This window comes from Sinohyriopsis cumingii, chromosome 3, assembly GCF_028554795.1.
Source record: "Sinohyriopsis cumingii isolate HCF-2022 chromosome 3, ASM2855479v2, whole genome shotgun sequence".
Lineage (NCBI taxonomy): Eukaryota > Metazoa > Mollusca > Bivalvia > Unionida > Unionidae > Sinohyriopsis > Sinohyriopsis cumingii.
In genome coordinates this window covers 9733109-9750625 of record NC_142963.1, presented here as the reverse complement: position 1 = coordinate 9750625, position 17517 = coordinate 9733109, and positions in this window count along the sequence as shown.

Below are 17517 nucleotides of genomic sequence, written 5' to 3'. Positions count from 1 at the left end.
TCAGAATCAAAGACGGAGTTTCACTAATATTTTCGAATGTTATGAACTCTTGCGAGCTTAAAAAGTGATAGTTATTATTTTACAGATGTAATTTTGCTTTATTCAGTTCTTCGCTGTAAGTATCGATACGTATTAGGATCAGCCGCTGTGGCTGAGTTTACCAATTGCCGCATTTGCTTTAGATTTTAAAACTACTGGTTGCAATGACAGAAGGCACAGACAGATTACTCGAAAAAGGTGTCTTAGAATTACTCCGTTTCTCATAATCAAAGACAGAGTTTCACTATTATTTTCGAATAGTATGAACTCTTGCGAGCTTTAAAAGTGATTGTTATTATTTTACAGATGTATTTTTTGCTTTTTTTCAGTTCTATCCTGTAGGTATTGATACGTATTAGGATCAGCCGCTGTGGCTGAGTGGAAACTGCCTTTGACCGGAATGGTACGGTTTAGATTTCCACCATCACATTAACCCAGATGAACATCCTTGGTGTGTCTTTGGGCAGGGCCCTTTATTCAATTTGCTTGTTCTCTCTTATGACTTTGCTTTTGGAAGGCATTAAACGTTGGGTATTTTTAACATGAAAAACGTCGTATATGGATGATATTTAACCTAAATGATCGATATACATTACTTGCAAAGAATATTTTTCTGAGTTATCCTAGAACTATAGTTCTTTCCTTCAGCTTATAACTTACTAATACATTTTGTTCTGATGACTTTTTACGCGAGTATGTAAACACATTGAACGAAACAATACTCTAAACATGTTGCTTTAATACGACCCTATTGGATTCTATTAAAACCAGTAAGATAGTTTAGGTGTCACATTAAATGCCTCTGAGCTCAAAAGTAATGTTGATATATCATAGCTGATTGCTGATGCATAATACAATATGTCATCAACATGTAGCGTGTATGTCTGGTATATTAATGACATTAGCACGAGAATTTAAAGGGGAATAGAAAGCAGCACTTTTTGTCTTAGCCTATTATATTAATATGCGTTACTGTATAGAATACTATAGTAATGTTGTTTACTACAGTTACTCATAGCCTATTGTATTTATGCTAGTTACTATAGTTACTCCTAGCCTATTATATTTATGCTGGTTACTGTATTTACTCCTAGCCTATTGTACTTATGTTGTCTACTGTATAACTGGACAGAAAGCATTAAGTTCGAGCAATGATGCTCTCAAACATGAAATCACTCTTTCTTGCCAAGGACGCCTACATGTAGTTACAGTGTTGGGTTCTGAATCTTTTTTTTTCTCAAGATTCTATCATGGGGCCAGTTTCTATGGAGACGGGAGACACCCAGGGGCAATGTTGGTTTCAAAAGTCCCATTGCCCTATCATGACGAGATAGCGAATACGTCGATATAATAGGCCTATATATGTAGACATTTGCTCTAAATAGGTGAGACAAAAACAAAGTTGTACAAATTAAAGTTGGTTGACAAAGTTTGACTATTCGAATATTCACATGATATTCATGGTTTGGCGCATATGTTATTTTCTTTGCCTTTGACATATATATAGATCTAGATAGATAGTTAGAAAGATATAGATATATATATAGATAGAAGTAGATAGACATAGACATAGATATATATAGATAGACACAGATAGACAGAGCGATAGAGATAGTGCGAGATAGAGAAGTAGAGACGGACAGACAGAGAGACAAGCAGACTGATAGATATACAGATAGATTATATATATATATATATATATATATATATATATATATATATATATTATAGATAGATATAGATAGACATATATAGACATAGACAGAGATATATATAAATATAAATATAGATAGACAGAGATATAGATAGATATAGATATATAGCGATAGACATAGATATAAACATAGACATATATATAGATAGACATATATATATATATATATATATATATATATATATATATATATATATATATATATATATATATATATATATATATTTGGATAGAGATACTTAATAATAGCAATAATAATAATAATAATAATAAACTGTTTTAACGAGGATTACACATTAGGCCATGGTTGACAAATCTGCCATGTGGTCCTCTGTTTTTCAAATCGTCTATGTTAAAAAATGCACAAAATACAAATGCAAGACCATGCACATAACCAAGTATCGTCGCAAACTCACTCACTTTTGTTTAAGATGAATGACTATTTGTGACTATACTGGGAGACAAACAAATATGAACAATATTCAATACACAGGGACATACGTTTCAAGATATGACTGGAAAATTTTTAAAGCTACGTTATAAATCCAAATCACACACGCACACACACACACACATTTCAGCGAATATATATATATATATATATATATATATATATATATATATATATATATATATATATATATATATAATAAGACCTGGACATGTCACTTATGGATAGGATGATAAGGTTTTCAATTCAGAGCTTTTAATATGTCATTCCAGCTGGTAGAGAAAGAATTTCTATAATGATATTTTAAAAGAAGCAACGGAAGTTGAATTACATACAGTAGGCGCTGATACAATAAATGAGCTTTTGTAATGATTGGTTTCGACCACGGAATCTGGAGATCGTTGTTAGTCGTGGATCGGAGATTACGCTCAGTATTGGATGACCATAGTTCAAGTATGTTAGAGATATAATCTGGAGAAAGACCGTTTAAAGACTTATATGTCATGATTCCTTTAAAATAAAGAATACGTTTTTATATAGGTAGCAATTGCAGACGTGAAGAAAAAAAAACGTTCGAGGGAGTTTTAGTATTATTCAGGATGCTCTTTCTGGAGTTTATCAATTCTGGAAAGATAATAATTGGAAGTGCTTCCGCAGTACACACATAATTAATATTAGAAAATTATATATTTTATATCTACATAATAGGAATCGCTCATTTTGGATGGAATTGATACAGAACGAATAATAGTTGATTCTGATTTTCCGTTACAGTACTTCAAAAGTTGTCACAGGTATAAAACATTACAAGCTACTGCATTAATATCCTTTTGTTGAATATTCTAAAGTACAATTCACATTTTTAAATGATTATATGTAGGATTGTCTTTTGCAACATTTTTAGCCTTGTAAGCTATTGATACCGCTTTCTAGTCATTCATAATTTTCAATATGAAACAATAGCTAAGATGTCCGATTTCTATAATCTCCTCATGATGACACGTTTGTTTGCTGAATTCTAGTTTACTGCGACAATTTATAATGCTCCCAGGGTGGGCGCATGTATACGGACATACTGTGATTTGGAACTTCGTAATAGAAGACATCGATAGCTCATCGAGCGAAGAATTTATTCAAAGATCTGATTTCATAATTGAGGACATTCTTATTTTAACCATAAGTAAATAAATCGAAGTTGGCATGATGTTATAGATATAAACGAATGCACCCTACTGCAAGATGGTGAAATATTATATAATATTTGAAAGGCATATTCTGTTTTTTTTACCGAAGTTTCGAGCGCTACATTTATAACATACCTCGTTTCTCACGTTCTTGTGTGTCACCTGTGACAACGCTGATGCCCAGTCCAACAGCTTAACTTTCAAGCCGAAATGTTCACCTCCTTCCTTGAATCCAGTTACCTCTCTGGTGTCATACACACAGAATATCGAGCACGAAGAATGTTGCTCTCTTAGGAGTGATACGTGTTACCAGTTTCACTTGCCTGGCTGCAGGTAGCCAGTCAGTCTTAACTTCGTTCTGTTCAGTAGTTCTCCTTTAATAGCTTTGTGCACACTTCTTCAGTAGCAGTCGTTTATACTGCTTCCTCCCATAGTTAATCTTTGGAAACCGAGCCAATCAATATACCATGGAAACACATGTAGAAGTTCATCGTTAATGCTCTGTTAAAGTAGTCCGCTTTTGTATAATCAATTCTCACTGCGCAGTTCCAAATGACACGAGTATCTTATTATGACGTAAATGATGTGATGTCACAATTTACAAGATGCATCCTATCGCTCTAAGCGCTAGAACTAGTATAGGATTGATTTCGCCTCTGCTTTTTATCGCATTATGAGATTTGTAAGAAGACCAATTATTTCATTTGCGGGAAGAGAAGCCGGTGATGATTATTTTTGTCTCTTCTTGGTCTCGTTATGTGAGATACGATGAACAGTGTTTTCCTGCATACATTTTCAGGTTTTAACGTATGGATTCTTATTACGTCAAAAACTGAAATTTGGGAATTTAGTCCACTTTAGAAAAGGGGGTAGGTGTGATTATCAAGGAGTTAAATATTTATAGAATAGGCATGCCCTGCACATACTTTCACTGACACGTTCTCACTATGCTTTGATAAGCATGAACATGTGCACATGTTGATGTTCTCAAGAAAACGGGCGAGTTTACAACTGAACAACTGACGGTTTAAAAATAGCCCTGAGAGTTACATTAGAACTTAATCCGTCTGGCATTTCCGGTTAACGTTAGAAGTCAACCATCTGGCATTTCCGGTTGAAATTAGAATTCAAACCCGTCTTGAATTTCCGGTTAATATTTTAATTATACATTATCTGATGGACAGTAGTGATAAACCATGACAAAATTTAGATTAATGAACTTTTGTTGTGTTTGTCTTTATAATGCGAGTTTTTCCGAAGAATAATCCTCGACCTTTGGAGTGCAGCATTAGTCCGAAAGAATGAGTTTCAATTTTCCCATACAAATGTAGTAGCTTTTTTTATTGTATACTCATTTTGTTTTTTGCTCAATGCTTAATAATAAAAAGAATACACAACAGGAAACAAAGTTACTGAATGTATGCTGTATTCCAAAATAAATACACAACCGTAGATTAGTCAGTACACAGTAACAATATTATAGAGCATATAGCACCGCCTGGTGACCTTTGAACTTCGATGTGCTCGACATTAGTTTCAAACATTTTTTTTTTGGGTAAACACTTGTTTTGGTCTATTCAGAATTGAGAATTTGAGTCATAAAATGAACGAATGCGCACTGAAGTAACTATTCCGGTTGTCTGGATTGAATGAAATTTGTGTTTGGGATTTTTCTTTGCTGATCCAACTCGGTTTTGCTTTTCTGCTTGTGATGGACTAGATATTTTTAACAGCTGAGTCAGTTCCAAACAATGTGCATGTGATTTGAGCAGTGGACTGACACTGAATGAACCTCACTTCTGTTTCTGTTCTGGCATTGGTTGTTTGCAATATTGTGCGAAAAAATGTAAATTCTTCTAATTGAAATTATCGAGAAGACACTTGAAAATCTCATTCATTACGTTTCCAGTACATTAAGGAGAACGCAATTTATTTTGTACATGTAGTAGAAGTTACAATACAATTTGTGGTGTGTTTCAAGTTTTGGAATCCCTGACGTGGACTATTTAATTCGGTTTTGCAGAAATTATAATGTATATTTTGAGATCCTTCAAGATGCCAAAATATGAGTACATTTATTGGCACTCTTATTGCTAGCTAAAGAATACGTAAATGTATGGCCTTTCATTTGCATGTTCTCATTTGAAGACACCCCAGTTAAGCACATGGCCTGTATAGCTTGTATCACTTGCCTACATTCAAAACAGTGTATCAATAAACTTAAACGGAGAAATTTGCAAAGTAGCTACTGTGTAACAGCGGACGTAAGACTTCTTCGTCATCTTGGCTTATTGGCTCTGCGGTTCTTAGTTTTCTACCAAAATCTTTAGTTTCATTCTTTTCTCGAATTTATTGTCTTGACTGATTTGTAAAATGGTACGTACCTGATATATATGATATATTCCTTGTCCTAATTGTAATTTTTTTTTATGATATTGTTATAAACCCTAGAGAGCAAAGGTTATAGTCTAAACCATTATATTTGTAAAAAAAAAAATTACAAATATTTCTAAATGATTGTTTAAATGACCAGAATGGTAACCGATACTGGATATCTTATGTTTGTGGACATTGCCTTATCAGATTCATTCGTTTCTTTAATTGAAAGTTTCATTTGTGAGATGCTGAACTAGTCCACATCGTGAACTTTATCATCTCTACTTTCAAATCAACGAAATAGCTAGTTTAGTTTATTCACAAATAAATCAAGCAAACCCCAATGATAATGTCTTTGATACATAAGCATACACTGTTTACAGTCAAAAATGCTCCTAATACACGATATTGTTTTTAGACATGTATCGTGCAGTTTGAAGCCGTGCAGTATGAAAAAATATTCTGATAAGGCAAAGTTAGCGGAGAAAAGAAATTAAATTATAATATGTATTTCTGACTACTTGTTGTAATTGTTCTATATAATATAACAAACCTTTAAATATTTACAGTTATTGTTTAGAAAACAAATTAAATTATAATATGTATTTCTGACTACTTGTTGTAATTGTTCTATATAATATAACAAACCTTTAAATATTTACAGTTATTGTTTAAAAAACACACCAAGAATCAGCAGTGTTTGGACAACGCGCTTTTTTTTTTGAGTCTTTAAGAATCCGAAAAAGACCAAAACGTATGCTAACGAAGCTTCCTTTGGAATATTAATCATGTTATAGAGTCAAAAGTACAGTAAACAAGAGACCCATATCATGTTTTAGCGTCATATGTACAGTAAACAAGAGACCCATATCATGTTTTAGCGTCATATGTACAGTAAACAAGAGACCCATATCATGTTTTAGCGTCATATGTACAGTAAACAAGAGACCAATATTATGTTTTAGCGTCATATGTACAGTAAACAAGAGACCCATATCATGTTTTAGCGTCATATGTACAGTAAACAAGAGACCCATATCATGTTTTAGCGTCATATGTACAGTAAACAAAAGACCAATATCATGTTTTAGGGTCATATATGCAGTAAACAAGAGACCAATATCATGTTTTAATGGCATAGGTACAGTAAACATCTGAACAATATCATGTTTTAATGGCATATGTACAGTAAACATCTGAACAATATCATGGTTTAATGGCATATATACACTAAACAAAAGACCAACAACAGGTTTTAGTCCATTTATACCCAAAAAATACCACTGATATGATGTAAAAACAGTGTACACATGATGCAATAGTAAACAAGAGACCAAATTAATGCTTTATTGTCATATGTACAGTAAACAAGAGACCAATATCATGTTTTAGCGTCTTATGTACAGTAAACATCTGAACAATATCATGTTTTAGTGTCATATGTACAGTAAACATCTGAACTATATCATGTTTTAATGGCATATGTACAGTAAACATCTGAACAATATCATGTTTTAATGGCATATATACACTAAACAAAAGACCAACAACAGGTTTTAGTCCATTTATACCCATAAAATACCACTGATATGATGTAAAAACAGTGTACACATGATGCAATAGTAAACATCAGCCTTTTTTTTATAAGTTTTAGAAAATTTTATTTTCTCCAGTATGCTGTATGCCTATATATATATATATATATATATATATATATATATATATATATATATATAAGTGTGTGTTTGTGTGTGTGTGAGCCATTATTTGCACAGACCCACACTTAATTCTGCTTATCATGTCATGAAATTGGAAACTTAAGATTATATGGGAGTATTGCTAGTACTGCTACTACAACAACTACTACTACACCTTACTACTACTAGTAATAATAATAATAATAATAATAATAAGTCATATATGTACCACACATATTTCCTTTTTGTTGATATATATTTTAATGTATTTGGATCCTTCGCTCATGTCAAACAGTATTTTACGTATCCTTCCTTCCTGTCAAACAGTAATTTACGTATCCTTCCTTCATGTCAAACAGTAATTTACGTATCCTTCCTTCATGTCAAAATAGTAATTTACGTATCCTTCCTTCATGTCAAACAGTATTTTACGTTCTTTAAATTCACAAGTTTAATATACCCGAATAACTAGAAAAAGTATTGATAAAATTATGTATAAGACAATATTTGCAAAATTTCAAGAGTTGCACGTGTAAAAAAAGAAAACAGGTAATCTTATACAGCGAAAATACTAAAGTAAGAAAAAAAAAACCACATATACTTCTCGTTATTTACAAGCGTGTGCGAATTTGGTAAGTATACGTAACCCTTTGTTAGAGAGCGAATCATCAATCAATCTTCAGAAGCTCACTTAGCAGCAGGGGGGGCGAATCCTACAAAGGTCTAGAGACCACCAAATGATAAAATAAGCCTTAAAAAAAAAGCTAATCCTACAACAGCAACGAGACAAAAAACGCGACCCCCCCCCCTCAACTTGTTGTCGCCGCCCGGGGCTGCTCTCTTCGAGTTTCTCACGTTAACCATACAATGTATCAAGGCCGACGCGGTATCGTGTCCGCGGGTCGTGTAAATTTATTGTCACAAATCCATGCGGGGTTCTTTGAGCGCGACTAAAGAAATTCTTAAACTTATTAATATCCATATCGCCGCTACACCAGGTTTGATGAATATTTCTCAGCGTGTGAACATCAACTCCATTAAACACCGCAAGAAGATTACAGTTATCCCTGATTACTTTTGGTATTTGTGTATAACGTTGAGTAACATAAATCACATCAGTGTTTTTATGACGACCCCGGGAAAATATTCTTGCAGGATTTTTTTGCTTGTCCAGCATCACATCATCATACACTACTAGGTTATTTATTTCCCCGTCGAGGTCCTCAACGCTGGGAGCTTCTTCGATATCAGTGATAAATTCAACTATTTCGTCGCCGTCTTCACTCAGCGCTTTTGCACTCTCATTAAAATCTTTTATAACATCATAGCATCGCTGATCATCTACAGATGGTGCTACCAAATACAGCTTATCCCACTTCATCCACTTCATAATCAGGTTCAGCAACAGCTGTGTTTTACCTGATCCAGATGGTCCAATGATAATCATCCGGATAGAATTTGGTAGCACCGAATTATGCTTAACTGGCTCCTTTCTTCGCGTCGCAGAAAAATCTGTAATTTCCATTTGTATATAAGGAATAATAATTATGGATCTATATTGTGTGAAGTGTAAGGCACGAACCCCTACAAACGACATAACAACCATTACAACAAAAAATAACAGACAAGCACTTTCTGGTACTTGCACGCGATGTGGCACAAAAAAATTTAGATTTCAAAAAAAAAGCCTGACAAAGTCAGCGGAGGTGACATCGCAGCAACCCTCGGACGACTTCCAGGTACCCCTTGGGCTAAATATCCCGGAGAAAAACATCTCCCAGGATACAATTACTGCGGTCCAGGGACACGACTAGATATCAGACTTGATGAACAGTCTAAACCAAAACCGGGAGAGTATCCGATAAACGCTATCGACGCAGCGTGTCACATACATGATGTTGCTTATCGAAGTAAAGATCTACAAGACAGGCATATCGCGGATGTGAAATTAATTCATGCACTAAGCTCCATAAAAAATAAATCATTTAAGGAGTCACTCGCTAATTGGTTAATAAGATCAGCGATGAAATCTAAATTAGCATTAGGTGCTGGATAATTAATAACAATGGAAGCGATTTATTATTCCCCAATCGGATACTGGAGAGGTAACTCAGCAATTAATAAACTCGCCAACGCGGCATCAGTAACACGCAAGGTTGCCAAAAAATGGCTGTCAAAACAAGCAATATGGCAAATCTACTTACCACCACCTCGACAAATCAATTTTGCACATTTTGATGTTAGTACCCCCAATGAAGTTCATCAGGCTGACATACTATTTCTGCCTCATGATACTGTCCGTAGAAAAACATACAAATACGCGCTAACAGTAGTTGATGTTGCTAGTAGATACAAAGAAGCAGAACCGTTAGCGACTAAAACAGCCGCTGAAGTTGCCTCTGCGTTTAAACGAATTTATCAACGAGGACCTCTAAGCTGGCCCCGATTATTACAAGTTGATCCCGGTAAAGAATTTCAGGGCGCGGTATCATCACTGACAAAGCAGCATAACGTTATCATACGACGAGGACATACTGAAATTCATCGGGATCAGGCAATTGTTGAGCGATTTAATAGAACACTCGCTGAGAGATTATTCGGATACCAGTACGCGAGGGAATTCATTTACGATACGAGATCTCGTGAATGGGTTGCAAGACTGCCAAACGTGATAGCCGCACTGAATAATGAAATTACCAGAACAACAAACATGAGACCTGTAAATGCAATCACAAAAAAATATATACCCCCGATCACTAAAGTGATTCACGGACGTGTTTCAACGCAGCCAACGACGCTAGCGTCCCCGTTGCTGGGTAATGTCACCGTTAGGTATTTATACGAACCCGGCGAATTCGAAGGAGGGAAAAAAAGAGCAACCGATCCCACATGGAGTGTTACCACACACAAGATATCCAGCATAACCAGATCAACTGGGAGAAACGCAATCTACAGATTAGATTCAACTGCTCCTCAGCGTGGATTCACACGCGAGCAACTTCAGGTGATTCCCACGGATACACAATTACCACCTCGATCACTTAAATAACTGCAGCAACACCTCTGCGTCGATTACATTCAAGACAGGTCAGCATTACATTTTCACGCGTATGACCGAGATTGCTGTCTATTCTATCCACGGTAAATTGTCTTGGGTCGTTTTTCGGATACTGCCACAGCAATAAACAATTACAACTCGCACAGTGATTATTCTGACGCTCACGTAACGACAACACAGCGTTGATATCCAGGCTAAACTCTCTATTATTTTTCTTGTCGCTTTGTCGGTAACTGTCTAATTTTTTTCTTATTTGATCTTTTTGCGTTAACTCAACAACGGCTGACTTCGTTGACGTATCTAATACAATTCTTCGTAACTGAGCCATCTTTCTTACTCTGGACACGGCTAAATAAACTAAATTTGACCATTCGATGCGGTCATCAACGATCCAAACAGTTGTATCAGAAATAGTTAATCCTTGTGCTGAATGAATCGTCATAGCATATCCTAGTGTCCACGGTGATTTATTTATTGCTAATGCATCTTCGACCGCATCGACGTTAACTGTTACTATATCATTCAATACTAATTTTTGTTTCTCTGGCCGTGACTGAGTCCCGCGTCCTGGAATATCAACATCAATATTCTGCAATCGTGTATCATCTGGTCTATAACATAACGGCACTTCCAACGTTGGAAATTTCTGCCGCTGTAACTGAAATAGTCGCCGCTGAAGTGTATCTCTGACTGATTTTCTACTTGCAACAATTAAATCATCTGGTTTCCACGCCGTTAAAAAGTTATCAAATGAAGTCTCTGGAATTATTTCACGCATTATTTCACATTGTACTTTATTGGTTTGTAGCCTAATTAGTTTTTTAAACTCCTTTAATGTGTCATCAAGCGCTCTGATGTCATCACGCATTTCCTCGTAATAATCAACAAACCCTCTCAACCATTCGTGGGGAGATTCGCCGACAAATGGTGGTGGTTGACCATGATCGCCGCACATCACAACTGCGGTATTTTTCGTTAACAACCACGTCAGGAACCGTTGTAATGTATCCAGCGGCACAGTGTCTATTTCATCCCAGATGATTTTCTCCGGGATATACTTCGTTCCCATTCGCGTAGGAGTCCATGTACCGCCGCTGTATTTGAAAAAGCCGTGATAAGTGCAGGCCTTTACTCCGCGTTGTATCATTTCTCTGGCAAGTCTGTGTGTTGGTGTTAGCACGACCAAATCAGAACCGCGAAATAGTTCGATTGCACGAGTTGTCTTACCACAGCCTCCAGGTCCGTTCAAATAAACTGTTCTGTGTCTAGCAATTGGATCGTACACAGAAGGCAACGACAAAGTTGTCCACGACAGGGTTGTTGATTTACGATATTCATCTTTAATTTCAACATCAGCTGATTCACAGTACGCGTGCAACTCTTCCTTTTTTACTCGCCATGTTCCCCATTGATCATCAGATGTTGGCAAATCTAACACCGTTAAATCGTCTTCGTGAATATAAAACGAATCTGTTGCAACCCTTACCGCGAAGGGAACTCTATTCACCATCGACAATAAATTTATAGAAACATAAGCCAGCATAGAGGATCTCAAATGAGTGTACTGAGCTGAATCACCGTCGATATAACTAACAACTGTTCCTAATCGTTTTCCAGGCATCCCCGGCAATGATATTATTATATCCTCGCGGCTACAAAATGTATCTTTCGCAGTAGTATCAGCGATAATGAAATTTAATTCTTCTTCATCCATAATTAATCGACTGTGATGTCGTTTATGATCATATGCTCCACCTTGAGTAAATTTACCTATCAATCTTCGGCCGAGATCTTTACAGTTGCGCTCATCATGTTTATACGCCAGTGTGCGTAATTCTTCTTCAGACGCTGTAGGATAATTTAATTTTAAGTCAGAATAACACGCAGTATCAGTTGGAGTTGGTAACCAAACTGAGGTTTGTTTTGAGTAACAAATAATCCCCTCACTGACAACAACAGATGTTAGTATTGTTTTGTCAACCATAAACCGCAACAACGGAAACGGCACCCACTTCCTTTCGTGGAAATGTCTGCCAAACCAAGCATAATTAATAGGATGTAACCGTGTTGCAAATTCGAACGATTCCACGCGAGCAAATCCAGTCAGGTCAAAATCAGGTAAAGGTCCGTTAATAGCTACTCTTGTCATTAAATTTGTGGGATGTCCAAATCGTTTAAAGTATTCAGCGCATTCGCCACGGCCAAGAAAACTTCCTGGATAGCACGCAATCATATCCACCGATACCATATTATCACTAACAAATACACTATTCCATAAACCGCCGTGTCCGTATTCGATGCAACTCTGCTGAACATTCTCGAGAAAACTCTTCATGGTTGGTTTCCAATTATTTTTTTGTCGTGCTATATGTGCGGCAACACTTGGAACAGTAAAACAATTAGTTAGTAATTGATCAACTTGCTCAGTTGAATATTTTTCTGTGAGCGCTTTCATTTCATTTTGTAACTCCGCAGTTCTATATATTTCTCCGTTCGGGGTCACGAACTGGTCATAATCACCAACTTCAGAACTTCTAAACAACCATACCGATACCGGATCGGTTTTACTCATTTGATAAATACAATCAAACATACCCGCGGAATAATACCTTATAACACGATCGCGTGGAAATATTTTAACTGATTCCGTCCAGGCGTGGCTGTTATGATCAATAATTGTTATTGAAGCTCCACTACGGTTGTATTTCGATTTATACAATTCCTCGCCTGTTAGCGATAATACCGTTATAGGAAATCTTAATAATTTTTCTAGCGCGGCAACATCCTTAATTGTGGCCCCTACATCTTTGACTCGATTAGCCCATGTTGTTATTTTATTTTTTCTGATCTCAGTTAGACCATTTCCACGTGCTGCGTTTTTAAAATGTTCCATTACTCGCTCAGCTACACAATTTAACACCACTGATGTTTTCATTGGCGTGAGTTTATCTACACTTGGTTTCTTTATCGGATATATTCCGTAAACGACTGCAGTTACTGGATACGATCTGGCGTAATACGGTATATCAACCCCCGTCAACATTCCTGGTCTAGAATTATTGCTCAACAAAATAGTTTTCCTTTTAATGTCAAGGATAGGATCATTTTTATCACGGATAATCCACGTGTCATCGTCGTTTTCGTTGACCACTTTGATAATAAATTTTATCTGTATGAAATATCTTCTATCGTCGAGATACCCAATTATGTTACGCGCGATTGTATCGTTCATGGTAGCATCAATGATAACGCTCGCGTGAGCGATGCTAGCATCGCCGGGGATAATTTTATATGTCGACCACACATGTGCGGCACCATCACGACGAAACTCTTCCTTGGCATTCTTGATAACACCAAGCAGTTCCTTTAACTCTCTTCGTCGTGGATCAGCGGTTAACCGGTCAAGATCGAATCGACCTCGGGAAAATTGGAGATTTCCAGGTTTTATTCTGGATAGTCTTTCAAAACTCATTATTATAATTAAGACAAGTATTTAAATAGACAAAAATATTATATATAATGAACGGAAACTCAAAGAGTTTCTCTGACGTGAAAATGCAAAGCATTTCCCATGCTAGCATCGCTCATGCAAAGCATTTCTCTGATGCGCCCGCGCACTCATGCAAGTGGATCAAACTAAATTCATCAGCGCCGTGTAACAGACGTTGCAGAGGTGAATACTGTGGACAACATGCTCAACAGGTCCGCGGTGGGAGTCTAGGACCGATACCGTGTATCAGATGCGGCATTGGAGTACGAGGAAAAACGCAATTATGTTCAGCGTGTGGGGGTAAACGCTATCGAGAACTAAAACGGTATTATGATAAAAAAAATCCAGACTCGAACACGTTCTCGGAGCGTGATTACATAAATAAGTTTTCAGACAAATTATGAATTAGACAAATGATTTGCTTATATTATAATGAATCAATTTGTTCCGCATCCAATTATTTCCAATTATGAGGCAAATCAAGATGGCATAATACGACACTGCACGCGAAGACGACCAGTTGGTACAGTTGATAATTGTGGTTATTCACGATTTACTGCCGCGCCGAGACATGCAGGCATTTCCTCGAAGAGGTATTTATGTCATCGTTTCGTCTATGAATGTTTTCATGGAGTGATCCCTAAAGGTTTTGTCATTGATCACATTAACGGTAACATACTTGATAACTCTATAAACAATCTTCGCGCGGTCACTCAGAGCAAGAACTGTCTACTGGGTAACACAGGGCGTTGTAAAACAGTTGCAAGAAGAGCTATTAAATCCACGAACACAATTACAGGTGAAGAAATTATATTCCAGTCAATAAACGCCGCCAGTAGGTATTTCGGTATTTGTTCACCTGTTGTACAGCATGTCGCAGATGGGATCTACAAAACAGCATTTTCCAAGAAGCTCAAACAGAAGATTTCATTCTGTTATATCATTGACAACAACGATAACTCAGTATAAGACCAAGAAAAACGCTAGCGTTTCCCAATTTAAAAATATAAAAATATATAATAATATGAATCACGAAAATATAAATACTATACTTGTTGAACTCGAAAAATTGCAACAGCGGGGTTTTAATATTTTAACAGACGCTGAAACAATTATGTCAGATTTTGAATCCTTGAATGAGCTATCAACGAAGAAGAATACTCTTCCTGCGAGATACAGGTTCATTAAAATGCTGCAAAATTGCATTTATAGATCACTTGCCACAGTTACCCACGAACAGGTATCTGAATTTATTCCGTTGACGCGTGCAGTTGAAAGTATTCGTCTTACACTATCACACGAGTATGAGACTCGAAAATTAATTAACTCGAGAGTGAGATTGTTAAAAAGTCAAATAAAGAATTCCGACGCAGAAGTCAAAGAGACTTCTCAGGAAATGCAAAGCATTCCTCAAGTCTCTGACTTCTCAGAAATGCTTTGATCCCCCCCCCCCCATTGTGAGTTTCCAAGGGTAAAAAAAAAGTATTATTTTTTTTTGTCTTTGAAATTCTACTGTGGAAATGCAAGCATTTCTCACGCTAGCGTTTCTGGAAATGTGAAACATTTCTGAGCAATCGTGGAAATCTCTGATTTCTCAGAACTCTTTGAGTTCCAGGATTTGCTTGAGTGTTTCAGCATCAATACACGAATGAGAATAGTTCATGATGTGTTCTTGGTCACAAAAAACTGTGATCGTGTGATACTTCTGTAACTGTTCTTGTTGTGGCCGTGTCAACAAGAAGTCTTCGTTGCCGTACTCGTCAACGACTATTCCGACGGGGAAATTCAAAGCATTTCCAAATGCGGTCCTGATTGCCGCGTTGAGAATTTGTTTGTCATGTACGCGAACTCGGACATGGATATACTCGTGCATTATACACAACTGTAATTTTTTAAATGTGAAACGCTCTGCGTTTTCAGAAATGCTATGCGTGAGCGATGCTAGCATCGCCAAAAACTCTTCCAGAAATGCTTTGCATTTCCAATTTGGAAACTCGAAGAGTTTCAGGACTTCACCAGTAAGTTCACGGAGACAGTCTCGCCACGCAGGTCCAACAAATTCCCCCGTTGGTCGGTGAGTTTGAAATTTATCGTTGACAACCACGGATTATTGCACCGTAGATAGACCACATTGATTGGTTCTTGCACAATCAGAAAACCAGGGGGGTCTTTTGGTGTGAACGTATATATGATAAACCCCTGTTGTGCCGTCGTTGTGTCAGCGCTAGCGCTGTAACTGCCATCGATGACGTCACATACAAGATTGACCGCGACCACATCTGTGATATTTACGATCCCGGGTGAGATGTGTCTGCCATCGGATGCTGTACTGTTGTCGTGTCTTAAAATAACAGGTTGTGGTTTTGTTCGCGCGTACGCGTCAGTGATATCTTTGTAGGATTCCTCGATGAGATCCCGGACTGATTCTCGCAGCACGGGTGCGTTATACCCAGGAAATTTAAAACTAGGAATATCCTTCACGGGGATACCATACAAGGTTGCAAATTTTATTCCTTTGTCGGGATCATCCAGAAATTTTTGAATTACTATTTGATTTGTTTTTTCCATTGCGGATGCGAGTTTGTTTAGTTTTTCTATGGTCGTGATAATGTTCGTGCGAGAACTGCTAGCGTTTCCACTTGTCGTATCAGAGATATAATCCTGGAAATATCCCCGCAACAGTTTTAGCTGTTCTTGATGCATTTGTTTGATCGGAACAAATATCTGAGGTTCTATCTCGGTTACATGTAGAATCTCGAGATAATGATTCTCGGACGTGGTAAATTCTAAACCCAAACCGTCTTTGTAAGTTAAAGTTGAAGTGAACTCAACTTCTTCTATTAGTGGTTGGATTCGAATTAAAACAAAACCGTCGCTGCCGACCCTGTTGACAAGGTCGTGTACTTCTTCCTTCGTGGTCGTGAAATCCGACTTCGGTGGCAGTTCCGGACCCGGCACGAACCCGGGTTGTTTTTGTGGCCATCCTAATACTGTTCGGATTGAGCTATTGTATATATCCACGGCGTATTTCGGTGTTGAGATTTCAATGACCGCAGACAGCGTTGGTTCGTGCGCGGCTATAGATATTTTGGCTTCCTTGCCGGTGATTCGTTTTATTTGGCGTTGTATCTCATTGTTGATTTCTTCGATCTGGTAACTCCCAGTGGGTAGCGTAATTGTATCCCAGTCGAGTTCGTCAGAGTCGGCTTTGGTTTTCCACGAAAACACAAATGAATTATTCGGCTGCTGACCGGAAAATGATTCCGACCTGACATTAGGCCAGCTGTGATACACACTGAGCTTCGACAACGCGATTTCACTCACACGAATTGGAGTTCGAAAATTAATGCTGAATTCTGGTGTCGTCGAGGACACTGAGATCATTGTGGTCCTTACCGGTGTTGTGTTTGTGACTATTTGTTGAAGCAGTTCCTGTGGCGTTGCCATCAGTGACATTATTTATTTGTTTAGTTTTCAAATAGTCATTGTACACATCTGACATTAGTTT